Here is a 15,759-nt window from a genome sequence, read left to right on the forward strand (position 1 = left end):
CACAAATTAAAGGATCTGAAGATTTCGAACTGACACATTTATGTAAGTTAGAGAAGGCCATTGATGGCCTACAAGAAAAAAACACAAATTTCCAATTCATATTAGCTCAGTCATAATGTTATGAAACTGTTGAGTGCAAGCTTTTGAGTTCCCCGGAACACTTCATCAGATGTTTAAAAGGCATTAGAGGGAAGAAGAGAGAGAAAGTCTGCTGCCGTTTATCAAGACACCTTAACCTGTTTTGCTGAAAGACTTAGGATATGGGAGGAGGTAGCAGACAACCAGGGGTACTTTTGCTTTCAAACAGAGCCCCAGCCATATGAAAAGTAGGAGCAAAAAAATGAATGAGTTCCCATTTCTGCAAATACAACACCCAGGAATTACTCAGATTTTTCTTGAAGTATGGAACAGGGGAGGGGGGAAATAAAGAGGGAAATTGGAAAGAGGTTATTCCACACATTCTGTGCAAATTGGCAAACTGTGTTTTGTTGTTGCTACTGCTACACGCCACCCCTAATCTCTGTCAAATGGAAGCAAGATTCCAGGGATTCCAGGCACTCACCCAGGGTTGTGTTTCCACTGCAAAATCAAGGCACAGTGGAGTTTGCTGTGTCTTAGAAACGTGGTTTGCTCACACACATTGACACCTAAAGCCTTCCACAGAGGGGGCATAGAACATGACACCCCAAGAGTGTCTCTTGTTGCTCCTCTCGTCGCTTCAACAAGCTTGGGTCCAAAACAGCAGCCAGCCACGGCCCCCAGCCTCTCAGAACAGCCTCTCCCAGCCAGCATGCATGGAGTTCTGCCCACTTCCGGCTGCTTCTTCCCAACAGCCTTTGCAGAAAACAACTCTTCCCCTTCCGCTTCCAGCATCCCTCGCAACCTCATTTAAAAAGCCTCCTGCAAAAATCACTTTTTTTTTTACTGTGATGACATCTTGCCCCTGTACTAATTCTGGAAGCCTCCCCCTTTCTTGTCCGATGCTGAATGCCTCACCTTTTGGCAGGATAATGACTCCGCTATCTCCCCTCTAAGGAAGTCAAGCCAGAGAAGCCTAGCTCCTGAGGAAGCTGGCTTGACTTCAAACCCCATATTTACTAATTTCAGAAAATATGGGCAGAAACTTGCACCCAGGAATTTTAAGGGATCCTTGGCTCCTGCAAACCCAGAACACTATTTATTTGACTTGGTAGCATAGCTGTCAACTTTTCCCTTTGCTTGCGAGTAATCCTATTCGGAATAAGGGAATTTCCCTTAAAAAGGGGGGAAAGTTGACAGCTATGCTTGGTAGTCACTTGTTGCCCAAAGGTGTCTAAGTGGTTTACAATGTATTTTAAAACATAAATGCATTATACTGTGTGTGTGTGTGTGTGTGTAAGTATTGGGAAATAAATAAATGAGAGAGAGAGAGAGAGAGAGAGAGAGAGAGAGAGAGAGAGAGAATTTATTTCCCAATACTTATATACCACTTAATTGTAATAAAACCTCAAAGCAGTTTACAAAAAATCAAAGCATTCAAAAATAATTAAGTCAATTATAAGTTTACATTGCATGTTGACATTCCACCCATCTGGGTAGTGTTGTCTAAGCAGAAATGTGTTTTAACAGGCTTAAAAAATAATGAAGGGGAAGGCACCTGCCTGATGTCATTAAGCAGGGAGTTTCAAAGTGTGGGTGCTACCACACTAAAATATCAGTGTCTTACAAATGTGGAGTGAGCGAGCCTTTTTTCCTAGCTGGAACTCACCAGAACTCAGTTCCGGCACCTCCCAGGTGGGTGCAACTCCCGAACAAGGGAGGTGTTCATGGTGAATTCCAGCACCTCCTTTTTCTAGAAAAATAGCACTGGGAATGAGCATTATGTGGTACCTGTACAAGTGACACTTCTGCAGATCAAAGTGGTTGAGTGAGCTTTTAGAAGACATCTGTATCGGGAAATTTTTAATGCCTAATGTTTTACCATTTTTAATGTGCTGGAAGCCACCCAGAGTGGCTGGGGAAACCCAGCCAGATGGGCAGGGGTACAACAACAACACATATGCACACACTCACACATACCAGGTATTCAGATCTTGATGAATGTGCCATGGGTGCCAGTACAAAATGTCTGCCACAGGCGGTAAAAAAAGGTCACAGTACTCCATAACTGAGAACACCATCGTAAAAAGCGCTGCACAAACACACATATACAAAACATACATACACCAACAGCAACATTAAGCTTTGGCAACCCTCCAACAGTACAGTGTCGGGGCACTCCCATGCAGAGGCATGCCAATTCGACAGTCCCACACCTGCAACCAGCTGGCTCAGGGATGAAGCCTGCTCTTCCAACTAGTTTCATAACCCTGTCATCTCTGCTTTGGTTTTTGCGGAAGCCACTTCCCATCCTTCAGGTCTATTGTGCAACCAACAGTGCAGGAAGCTTCCAGGATTCATTCACTTGCTCTGGTGAGGGTCAATGACTCACTATGCTCATGTCCCACTTTGCAGCTGTGTGCAGATACTCTTCTCCACCAAGAAAATAAGTAACTGTTGGGAAGTAGACATTCCTCATGTCACATATGCACGGAAGGCCATACAGGAATATAGGAAGCTGCCTTCTACTTACCATGAATCCACCTAGCTGAGCAGTCTTCAGCCATGCCCTTTAACCCAAACATGCACTGAGGGACAACTTTCTTGTTTGTTTGTTTGACCATATATTTACATGGTGGAAATGCTGCTGCCGCAACAACAACCCACCTTAGAATTCAACTATGACCACAGTGTTTCTCAAACCTGAGTCCCCAGCCGTTGTTGGACTACAACTCCCATCATCCCTGACCACTGGTCCTGCTAGCTAGGGATGATGGGAGTTGTAGTCCAACAACGGCTGGGGGGCCAAAGTCTGAGAAACACTACAATAGGGTGTCCACAACCCACCTACTGAAGCTCAGTGACCTAGTTCGGTATGGCCTACACTGACTGGCAATGGGTCTCCAGCATTTTAGTCCGGGGTCTCTCTCACAGCCTAGCCGGGGTTTTAAACTGGAACTGCAGTGGTGGAACTGCAAAGTGTGTGTTCTACCACTGAACCCTCACAATCCTTATTCCCCCTCTTATCCCCATCTCCCACCTTTTTAAAAATAATAATAATAATAATAATTCTTATTAAAGATTTCTTTCCATGCATTTCCAGAGACAGAGGGAGAAATTCGTTAAGAGGTCTCTGCTGCGCCGTCTCAACCCCTCCCCCTCCTTCCCATTCCAAGTTGTTGTCTTCAAGTACCTCCCACTCCTCTCTGAATCAGGGTGCTCAGAGGGAACCATGACAAACACAGCAGGCTGTTTGTTGCAAGTGGGACGGATCGCTCTGTCCCTCCTCTGCCAGTCTCAGCAGGCTAGTAGAATTTTTTGCAGGCTAGTTGCTTTTTGTGGCTCTAATTGCAAGACAGTGTCACCAAGACAGCTAACCTTCACCAAAGAGCATAAGGCTGGCTGCAGCTTCCCAGAGTTTCAGAAATGAGGTCTTTCCCAGTCTTACTTGGATATGATGCCAGGGATTGAACCTGAGCATAGCTGTCAACCTTCCCTTTTTTGGCAGGAAATTCCCTTATTCCAGCGCAGTTTCCCACTGCCTCCCGCTGCTATCCCAGATTGTTAGATACAGTATCCCGTAGATTGTCCCTGGGACAGGTGAGGCTGCTGATCCCTTATTTTCGAGGCTAAAGGTAAAGGGACCCCTGACCATTAGGTCCAGTCATGGCCGACTCTGGGGTTGTGGCGCTCATCTTGCTTTATTGGCCGAGGGAGCCAGCATACAGCTTCCGGGTCATGTGGCCAGCATGACTAAGCCGCTTCTGGCGAACCAGAGCAGTGCATGGAAACGCCGTTTACCTTCCTGTCGGAGTGGTACCTATTTATCTACTTGCACTTTGACGTGCTTTTGAACTGCTAGGTGGGCAGGAGCTGGGACTGAGCAAAGGGAGCTCACCCCGTCGCGGGGATTCAAACTGCTGACCTTCTGATCGGCAAGTTCTAGGCTCTGTGGTTTAACCCACAGCGCCACCCATGTCCCTCAATCCACCACCCGCATCCGACCTTCAATCTATGACGTGGTGCAATCCCATTTTCCAGGCTGCTGATCCCTTATTTTCAAATCTGAAAGTTGACAGCTATGAACCTGAGGCTTCAGGCATGCATAGCTGTGCTCCACTATCAAGCTACAGCCATTTCCCCTTAATTTCCAAATCTCCTATTCAAGCCACTTCAAAAAAGAAAGGAAAAGGAAAGGAAAGGCTTTCTTAAATCTTCTTCTATTGGTGGGAGGAAGGGGGCATAAGCTGTAACGCAGCCTTGCACAACCTGCCCCCCTCTAGATGGCTGGGGCTGAAACATCTGGAAGGCACCAGGTTGGCCAAGGCCAATGTGAGACCTACATCTAAGACACAGGCAGTGAAGTGGTTTATGGACTGCACCACTTCATAGATGGAAGGTCGGAGTTCATATACTGATTGCTTCCCCAGGCCAAATAAAACAACAGCAAAATCCCCACACGTAAAAAGAGACCAAAAACTATTCTAGCCTTGGCCTTCTCCTCAACGCACTACTTCCTCATGCACAGAGATTTTAAATTTTTATCTTTGTATGGAGAAGCACTGTATCATGGGAGTCCCAAACTTGCACTCTCAAGTGATACGGTCAAGGAACAGATTTAAATCTTTTTCAGCTAATAATGAGCCCACAAAAACAAGCTCTGCTTGGAAGACCTGTTACATTTCACTTCCCTTACCTGGAAGAACAAGCATTCGGCGTTTCTCTCACAGCAAACGGCACAGGGGGAAAGGCCCTGCCTCTTTTATCTGCCTCTGGTTCACAGCCAAGACGGATCTCTCCCTCCAGTATGCAAATATTAAAGGAGACTGGTCCTTCAAACACAAACTGAAGTGAAACCAATTGCACCACAAGCACATTTAACCACACAGTTTTTAAACCCATCTTTGCACCTTTAATGATTGCAAATAACTGCTTTGCATGTTTGTTTTTAAGATAATAGAAGTTAAGAGTCTCACCAAAGTGAATCCTCCAACAACCCAACACCCATTTCAACAAGACATTCGTGCAAAAGATCCCAGTGAGGCACAGACCGTAGAGGCCTGAATGCTTCGGATGGTATAGGCCACAGATGTAAATAATCTGTAATAAATACGTAATGAATTTTGTGTATTAAAAATAAAAAGAATGAGGCATGTTTCAAATGTCACGATCTTAAGCCAATAAATCACTGTTTACTATAGGTTGGACAGAAAGTGGATTCGGATTAAGGGTTGGGGAGAAATCCAACTCTCATTTTAATGGTTGGCATTTTCCAAAACAATAAATGAACCAAGACAGCTAACCTTCAAAAGCCACACTTCTCTATTACAGCGCAGTTCTCCAACCCCAAAAAAATAAAATTAAAAAGTGTATAAAGAGAAAGGGTGCATATAAATATATACATTAGTGAAAGAGGCCTGGTTGATGCACTTCCTTGCAAAGATGCACATATATGTGCAGTCACATACACCTGCCACCAAAACAAATGAACATGAACGCTGTACCTTTTTGAGGCTGGTTGTGACTGCACTTGGCTCCAGCTTTGCACCCTTTATTGATGAGAAAGCCCAATTAGACTGGGACAGGAGGCCTTTGTTTTTAAGAGCCCAGTGCTAATTAAATTCTCACCTCCTCCATCTTCTCAGAAAACCACAAATACATAAACTGGCTGCCAAAGTAAGTAAGTGCCGCAAATAATTCATCCCACCAGACCTTTTTGCTCCATTCCCTGTCGTTAAGCAAGGTAAACTACAGACAGAAGTACTCCATATGCCTGCCTTTCTTCTACCTATGCTAGGAAGATACTTCAAAAAGAAAAGGAAAAAAGAATGAACAGGAAAGATTCCTGCCACCTTCCCTACAGGTCCTTCTCTGGGACTATGGAACAGCATCAAACCCTGAAGCCACAGGAGTTGCTTCCTTCATAATTTATTTCAAGGATGTGAGGGAGACTACTTTTCACATGACCAGTGGTACAGGGATTCCTGACACCATCTTCATCTGTTTTTAGGCACCAGAGAAAGACTCTTCTCTTTGCCCAGGTTTTTTGGCACTTTTGGCATTGAGCTGGGATCTGCAAGTTTTGACTTTTATACGTCTAGCTGTGTTTTTTGATTTCTATTGATTGTTTTCAATTAGTTTTAATGTAAGTCACTCTGGGTCATTCGGGGGGGGGGAGCACCCAACAAATATAATAAATAATAAAAATAACACACAAAATGCCTTTTATGTGTACATATAAAAGGGACGTGGGTGGCGCTGTGGGTTAAACCAGAGCCTAGGACTTGCAGATCAGAAGGTCGGCGGTTCGCATCCCTACGACGGGGTGAGCTCCCGTTGCTTGGTCCCTGCTCCTGCCTACCTAGCAGTTCAAAAGCACGTCAAAGTGCAAGTAGATAAGTAGGTACCACTCCGGCGGGAAGGTAAACGGCATTTCCGTGTGCTGCTCTGGTTCGCCAGCAGCGGCTTAGTCATGCTGGCCACATGACCCGGAAGCTGTACGCCGGCTCCCTCGGCCAATAAAGCGAGATGAGCGCCGCAAACCCAGAGTCAGTCACGACTGGACCTGATGGTCAGGGGTCCCTTTACCTTTATATGTTAGTGAAAACATACAAAATGCATTATATTATAGAAGATAAACATCAAAGAGTACTTTGTGCAAACTTACTCTGGACGGACACACACATACACACACCCTCTGCACAAGCCACAGGGTGGTTTACTAGGCAAATACGTAAAAAATAAATCCACAAAATATTGCATATTCCTTTAAACACACAGAACAAGTCACATAACAATTACAAATAAAAAAAAGCTGTAGGAATCAGGTCTTTCTTCTTCCAACTTACCACTGAAAAGAACACATCTTATTTAACTGCCTAAAACTATAATAGATTGATAGTTCCATACACAAGGAGTGACGACTGTAAAGGGCCTTTACCAGGAATGCATATTAGGGAAAATTACTTGCAAAAATGTATATAGTATATAAGGTAAAATTACAGGCGAAAATGTGCATATTAGCAGGAATACGTGTGGAATATGCATACAATTTTTTGTGAGGTATTTCTTTTTTAAAAAAACTGATGTGGAAATGGGGTGAACTGAATTTAAGAATGAGAAAAAAATGAGAAACGAAATTCACAGATTGGTCCAGTTATTATATAGTATATATACACCACCACCACCCCGTCCAAGAACAGAGTACATGCATAGCATACGAACCAATTTATTAAGACTTCTATGACTGTGATCCTATGCATTGTACCTCCACTAAACTCAGTGGCAATTACTGCAAAGGTCCAGCTTCAACAAAAGGCTTCAGCCAGATGAAATGCAACCTTTAGCTTTTATAATCAGAAATGTAAAGCATATTGCAAAGATGTGTTGCCACTGTAGCAGTTAGCATAATGTGAGAAACTTATCAAAGGAAAGAGGTTATTCAGCCTCTCTCTGCTTTATGGGCAGGGAACTCTTTTCAGCCCAAGGGCCACATTCCCGCCTTGACAACCTTCCAAGGACCATATACCAGCAGTAGGTAGGTGGGGACCTGAGACAAAAGTGGGTGAACCAATAAAAGAAAATTTCACCTTCATACACTAGTTTACACACACACACACACACACACACACACACACCCTCTGTTTTAGTTAGTTAGTTAGCTAGTTATTTAATGTATTAGTGACTTGTTACCTAAAAGGTCTCTAATCAATTTGCATTGAAAAACATAAATGCAAATACATTGTACCATGGGGAGCAGGGGAGGGGGGAAGCATATAAAATGTGAAGAGGCTGTGTGGCTTTGGGTTAGTTCCAAGGACCAGAATAAAGAGATATAGAGGGCCAAATTTGCATACCTTCCAACGTTTCTCCGATGAAAATAGGGATATCCTATTCAACAACAACAACAACAACGATTTTATTGTTTATATCCCACCCATCTTACTGAATTTGCACCAGCCACTCCGGGTGGCTTCCAACATACATATATAAAAACATAATAAAACTTTATTAAAAACTTCCCTATACAGGGCTGCCTTCAGATGCCTTCTAAATGTTCTGAACTTGGTTCAGGGGTCCCATCTGCTCCAACATTTTTCCAGTGAAAATAGGTACCTCCTAAAGAAAAACAGGACATTCTGGGATCAAATCAGAAACCAGGACGGCTTCTGTAAATCTGAGACTGTCCCTGGAAAATAGGGACGCTTGGAGGGTCTGCATGTGTCCCCAGCCCAAGGTTTCCCAACTCTATCCTACTTGATTTTCTTCATTCCCTCACTTCCTCTATGCTAATCTTCCACAAAGAACAATAAAACTTGAAAGCCTCTTTATCACCACCTTTATCTGCCAACGCAAGGAGAGTCTGCCAATTAGCATGGCATTCTGGCAGATATCATCATGGTCCACTCCTTTGCTTTTCCTGTCTGCTTCACCACCACAAGAAACCATACGGCGTAAGGCAACCGAAAGGGCTTGTGCCCTTCCCCAAGGATTGGCTAGTGACATCTGCAAGACTTGTTACATCTCCTTTGCTAAAGTAGCCTCACAAGATTCTGGTTTAGCTGACAATGCTGAGTTTGGTGCTTACAGAGTTTTTTTAAACAAACAAGCAAACTGTGCATGGACTCAAGCGCAACTAGATTCTTTCTTTGTTTCAAATATTAATATGCCGCCTTTTCAGAGCAAAGCCCTCCAAAGGCAGATTACGTACTTAAATAAAATATAGAAACTAAAACATTTCATTCCAACAAAACAAGAGTGCTGAAACAGTAGTCTAAAAAAGATTTCACAGCCCAGCACACTCATCTCAAACCAGTTTAAACAGTGTAAAATACATACTGTAGTTAAATAATAAAAGTCATCAGAATCTCTCATCTAAAAGCAGCTATAAATAAATGGCTTTTCAAAGTGCATTTAAAAGCCAATGCAGATAGGGACAAACATAGGGAGGTCCACAAATATGGGGCCACCATAAAGGCAGTCCTGCTCTCTAGCGCCCACCAATCTAACTGATACAGTGATACCTCAGGTTACATACGCTTCAGGTTACAGACTCCGCTAACCCAGAAATAGTGCTTCAGGTTAAGAACAGTTGCAGGTTAAGTACGGACCTCCGGAACGAATTAAGTACTTAACCTGAGGTACCACTGTACTGATGGCAGGCCCAGAAGCAGGCCTTGGAAGGTCAGTATTAAGGTCTGGGTAGATTTGTATGGATACAAATAGTCCTTCAGTTGTTCCAATTCAATCAATTTTCTGTGCTAAAAGCCAAACAATGGCAACACAGCACTCATAAGTGACCATGGTCACAAAATGCAGCAAAAGGTCTGAAGGAAATCCAAGTGTCACCTGATCCACCTGCCTCCACAGGGCTACCTAAAGACCGTCTCGCTCTGAGGGGAGGACAAGTAAAGAGAAGCCCAGAACAGCCCTAGAGGGCTGTCCACCATCCAGCTCCCAGTGTCTCTGAGTGGATTCCAACATAATAAAAACACAGGAAAAGGTCAAGCAGTGATCTATATTCATTTTCTGTGCAAGTCCCTTGATACTCTTATGCACACCTTTTAGAGGGGGAAAAGCACTGGCCCACAAATACACCGAAATTAAGCAACTCATTTCTGCCCAAAATCAGTACATTCAACTCCACAGGGCCAGGTGAGTGTCTGAGGTGTGGGTTGTGGCTGTTATTATCTGCACATTTTGGAAAGACATGTGCAGCTGCACACAACTATGAGGGAAGGCACGAGTATGGTGAGTCAGCACTCAGAATTGTGCCCAAACAGACTGGCAGCCAGTATTAGCTATTGTAACCCAAGAATCCTAATGCCGTGGGGGTTGAGGGGTTAGGCTGTATCCCTGAGTCCCTTCTAATTGGATCCAGCAAGGATTTGATGGTTGGATTAGCCAGGTTAGCTCCTTGTTGAGCTAATAGACCTCTAAGTATGGGGCACCTGGCTATTAGTGAGAAGGATAAGGGTCAGATTTGAAATGTGTGAAAGAGATAGAAGCTGGCTGCAGGCAGAATCCTGTGAGGCAGAGCCATGCTTGATTTCTGCTGGAATCCAAGGCTGTGGCTATGGGGGAAGCAAGACCTTCTAGGGGTATTAATGCTATGAGCCTCTCCATTGTAGGCTCAGGCTGTATATATGTGTAAATAAACCTTATATCAGAAAGACGCCTCAGTCTCGGATGTCCCTCATTCCAAAGAAACCAAAAGCTGGGTAAACCTACCTGGAACCCCTGGAATCTTGGAGTGGAGTGCAACAATATGCTCCCTACATTTCCCCCTCAAAGTCAGCCCCACATAAACCATGTTAGATGATAGATGATAGATAGATAGATAGATAGATAGATGATAGATAGATAGATAGATAGATAGATAGATAGATAGATAGATAGATGATAGATAGATAGATAGATGATAGATAGATAGATAGATGATAGATAGATAGATAGATAGATAGATGATAGATAGATAGATAGATAGATAGAAGATAGATAGATAGATGATAGATAGATAGATAGATAGATAGATAGATAGATAGATAGATAGATAGATGATGATGATAGATGATAGATAGATAGATAGATAGATAGATAGATAGATAGATGATAGATAGATGATAGATGATAGATAGATGATAGATAGAGATAGATAGAGATAGAGAGAGAGAGATGATAGATAGATGATAGATAGATAGATAGATAGATAGATGATAGAGATGATAGATAGATAGATAGATGATAGATGATAGATAGATAGAGATAGATAGATGATGATAGATAGATAGATAGATATAGATAGATGATAGATGATAGATAGATAGATGATAGATAGATAGATAGATAGATAGATATAGATATAGATAGATGATAGATAGATAGATAAACTTTATTCACAATAGCCAACGACCAAAGCAACATAAAACAAACAATATATACAATTAAAAGGACAACAATGGGTAAAAAGGACACTCAGATGATCAAGATTATCATTCAGATAGTGGCCCTTAATCTCATTGCACCCTCGATAAACCTACAACACAGTATCTTTATATAGGCATAAACCATGTTGTAGTAATCCAGTTGTAACTAAGGCATCTGTCCCTATGGCAAGAACCCCAAATTGACCAATGTGCACGGTCAACGGCTGGTGTTATCAGAAGGTCTCAGGGATGGGCAGCGGAAACAGCTGGGATTTACTGCCTTGCCTATCTTCTTGCACCCAACTTTTTGAACCAACCAACACCAGGGCTTTGACCCAGCCATGCTTGTTTCCTTCTTGCATGGCTGCATGCATGCAAAAAAAGTTTTTCAATCTGCTAAAAGTCAAGTTCAAAAAAAATAAAATGAAGTCAGGTTGAAACTGGTACTTGTTTACTGATTTAATGTCTTGTGCCAATTTCTTTTCCTGGGAAACTGCCAACCCTTCCAGGCACCATTGTATGTTTTAGCACTGGTAACGCCTCAAAAGATCCACCACCTGGGGAAGAACATACAGAAGGAGGAGGGCACGCCCAAGGATAGTATCCGCGCAGGGCACCCTTGTGCATTAAGCTGCTTCTTGCTTGGAAAGCTCACAGAGCACTTTCATTCCCAACACTTTGATGCTGGCTTTGATGTCTGCAACCCGATGCGGTGTATGGAATAGCTGATTAGATTAAAATCTGCTCTGTTGACAGTAATTAATTCCCCGTGTATCAAAATGATAAAATATTAACAAGGCTTACAAGGCAGCAGGACGCATTGCGCACCAGAGATCAACCCCGGCAATAGCCCCGGCACAGAGTCATGCCGGAAAAAGCCTCTTAAAGCAGTAGCTGAACATTTCTGGGAGCAGAGAGGGAGACAATTAGCAGAATTCCATGTACATTGTCACAAAAGCACCAACACACACACACACACACACCCGTATGTCTAACTCAAGTGGGATTACTTTGGGAAGGCTCCCCTACTGGGTGCACAGATTCTAGATGAGACTAACCAGCCCTAAGAATATAGGAAGCTGTTCTATCCTGAGTCAGACCGTTGGCTCATCTAGCTCAGTATTATCCACCCTGACTCTCCAGGGTTTCAAACAGGGGACATTCCCAACCCAATCTGGAGGTAATAGGGACCCAGGACCTCCTGCACGCAAGACACATTCTGCCACTGAGGTACAGCCCATGTTGATAGCCTGCAGCCACCTGGCAGCAGGCAAGTCATTGCTGTACATTGAGTCAGACCACTGATCCATTTAGCAGAGTACAGTGGTACCTCGGGTTACAGGCGCTTCAGGTTACATATGCTTCAGGTTACAGACTCTGCTAACCCAGAAATAGTACCTCGGGTTAAGAACTTTGCTTCAGAATGGGAACAGAAATTGTGCTGCGGTGGGGTGGCGGCAGCGGGAGGCCCCATTAGCTAAAGTGGTACCTCAGGTTAAGAACAATTTCAGGTTAAGAACAGACCTCCAGAACGAATTAAGTTCTTAACCCGAGGTACCACTATATTACCGACAGTGACTTACCTGTTTTTCAAAAGCTCAGGCAGTAACTCATTCCTAGATCTGAGACCAGAGACCCATTTCATCAGAGATGTCAGAATCTTGATGCCTGCAAGCTACCTATCCAGCTACCTTGTCCCGATTCTGAGGCTTTCTACAGCCAACTCACCTGATTTCCGACTCACAGGGCTTGCAAACCCAACTCCCCATGCACTGGCTATTTTGCTTCCAACCTTTTGCTGCCGGGGGCCTTTTCCATGACCTCAGCAATCCGACCTCTCTGATGGGAAAGTAGGGCAGGGTGTTTTTGTTTTTCTCAGATGTAGTCTGTCCCTAACGAATGAACCAGCTCAGCGATACCTTTACTGATACACATACACACAAAATAATGAATGTTTATCAATAGCTGCCATTACAGAACAGAGACTGCATGTCAGGGCACATCGCCAGGCAACACCACATCTGCTACAAAGGCTGTGTGCTGACTCCGGATTTTCCACTTTGTCTCAGCTGTCCCCAAGGGACCTGTCATAATCTCTCATACTCTTCAGAAGTCTGCATCAGCAGCTGATCAGAGACATTTTTTTTATTTTAAAAAGTGTGCTCCCTTTCCCTTTTTCCTCATTTGTATCCCTTTGCAGAATAGGTGAATCCCCCTCCCACACACATCATCATGCATACCTGAGTGTACCAGCTGCAAAAAAAATACTTCCCCTTTGCTGCACCAAATTACCTCTGCCTTGAGCTCGCTAAATGGCCTTACGCAAGCCACCTTCGCCAAGCCTCAGCACCTCGGCCCCGTCATCCACCCCCCCACACACATCTGAAATAGAGGGATACGAATTACTGACCTATTTTACAAGGTTATTGCAAGGGCTCCTGAGATAATGACTACAAAGTGCTTTGATGAATGTAAAGTGCTATATAAATGCTAATCATCAATATTACGAAGGCAGGATCCTGCTCTCCCTTTGAAATATGCCAGGGAGCATAGCTGTCAAATTTTCCCTTTTCTTGCGAGGAAATCTATTCGGAATAAGGGAATTTCCCTTTTAAAAAGGAAAACGTTGGCAGCTATGCCAGGGAGGCTCTGCTCCCATTCTCTGTTGGTAGGTGCAAGGGGCAAATCCTTTGCCGTTGTGGTTCAAAGACTCAGGAAGTCTCGTCCCCCCCCGAGACCTGACAGTAAGTCAGTCAGTCAATCTTTATTTTTTTCCAATCATAAGTCACAGAGGAGAAGTCCTGCCTGTTTAGCCCAGCACGGCGAAAATCACAGCCCTGGAAATGCTGCTGTAACTACCACCATCCCTGGCAATGGGCTAGGTCATCTGAGGGCTCTGCTATAAGATCTGTTTATTCATCATGATTTGCTTGCATGAAGTTTACACAAAGGTTAGACTATGGCTGGGGCTTTATTGAGCATTCGTTCTGATTTGTTTGCAGGGAGGTTATACAATAGTGAACATCCGTTCTGAATTGCTTGTGCAATGTGCTACATTTGTCCCACACTTTCTGGTGCCATTTCACCATCACTTTCCTGACCACAGGAAAAGTCTAGTGCTTTAACTGCAGAAAACCTGCAGGAGGCATCCTAAGGTTGATAGGAGCTGGAGTCCAGAAACATCTGGAGGGTCGCAGGTTCCTCATCTCCCCCCACCCCCCGCCACGGCCTATGCTTTCAAAAGTTAGCAAACACTGCATTATTTAAACTGTCCTTCCGTCTGGATTGATTTCGGTACCCCGTTGACAAAAGGCCAACTTTTTACTTGGCTTGACTGTTGATTGTTCTCTCCTTTTTGTTCTTGATCATTTTGCTCTTTTTTAAAATCACACATTAATTATAACTGTACAGTCATACCTCAGGTTGAATGCGCTTTGGATTAAGTGTGTTCGAGTTGCGCTCCGCGGCAACCCGTAAGTAACGGAGTGCGTTACTTCCAGGTTTCGCCGCTTGCACATGCGCAGACACTCAAAATGACATCACGCGCATGTGGAGAAGCGGCGAAAAGCAATGCGCACGTGCTCAGATGTGCCGTCGCTAGTTACGTTTGCTTCTAGATGCGAACGGGGCTCCGGAACGGATATCCGGAACTCGTATCCAGAGGTACCACTGTATTCCACTTTGAAAGCAGCCTATACATTTTATTAAGTTAACTTAAAAATAAAATAAAATTATCCCTTCCTGGGGGGTGGGGAGACAACAAACGGGGGGGGGGGCATTAAAATATATTGTGAAACACTAGGTTCGTTCAAAATCCCATGAAGGAAAAGTATCTAGATACATATACAAAAACAAAGAGTTCCATGGCTACATTTTTTTTACCCTTTAATGAATTTTTAAATTGCTGCTTTACAGCATTTCAAGATTATTTTGTACTTTTTAATGATATGTTGCTCTGTCTTTAGACTGCACACAATATGTATTTATTTATTTATTTATTTATTTATTTATTTATGATTGATTGATTGATTGATTAAATAAATAAATCCAGATTTTGGTACCATAATTTTTATTTTAACCCTCCCTCCAAAAAAAATCCTCTAATAAGAATAAGGAGATATACACAGTTCCCCTCCCTGAGATGCTACGCCCAAGACATGCAACCCGCTATACTCATTCTGCGTGGCCTTTATTCCAGAACCGGAAAATCCCTTAGACAGCTCACCATTTAAAAAATGAAACTAAAATTAGTACACAATCATGAGGAATAATGGTTTGGCTTGTTGTCTGGACTCTGAGCCTGTAACATGCAGTGCCATATTTCAAATGCAGGCCAGATCATGACTTTTCTCCCTCTTGTAGCAGTTGTGCTATATGATTTTTAATTGTATTTTTATTGCTTTATTGTTTTTTGGGAGTATTGTATTTGACTGTATTTGAATCCCATTGGCTACAATATAAAATGCCATAATAAATAATACAATACAATTTAAGAGATAAAAGACGCACTAGAAAATGCATTTAAAAATCAGTATGAATAGTTAATGCATTGCACCTGGCGTTAACAGCTGCTGTTCCCACTGTTCTTCACTGGCACATTGCAAACCACCTGAAAGATACTTGCGCACCAGTGGTGGCCTGCAGACCACAGTTTTGGAAGCCCTGCTCTAAGAAACCCACAAGCAGTGCATGAAGTAAACCAGCCGCCGCCTCCCCTGTTGTTTGTCCTCAGCATCTGATATTCACCGGTATTCTT

At 43.3% G+C, this 15,759-nt stretch overlaps 1 protein-coding gene across 1 annotated transcript in view; it reads right to left on the bottom strand.

Annotated features, from left to right (window-relative positions):
• The window catches only part of MID2 (midline 2), a 204,949-nt gene that overhangs the window by 154,697 nt on the left and 34,493 nt on the right, over positions 1 to 15,759 (bottom strand). The gene's annotated exons all lie outside the window — the stretch shown is intronic.

This window comes from Podarcis melisellensis (genome assembly GCF_964234715.1).
Source record: "Podarcis melisellensis genome assembly, chromosome: Z".
In the NCBI taxonomy this organism is placed as follows: Eukaryota; Metazoa; Chordata; class Lepidosauria; order Squamata; family Lacertidae; genus Podarcis; species Podarcis melisellensis.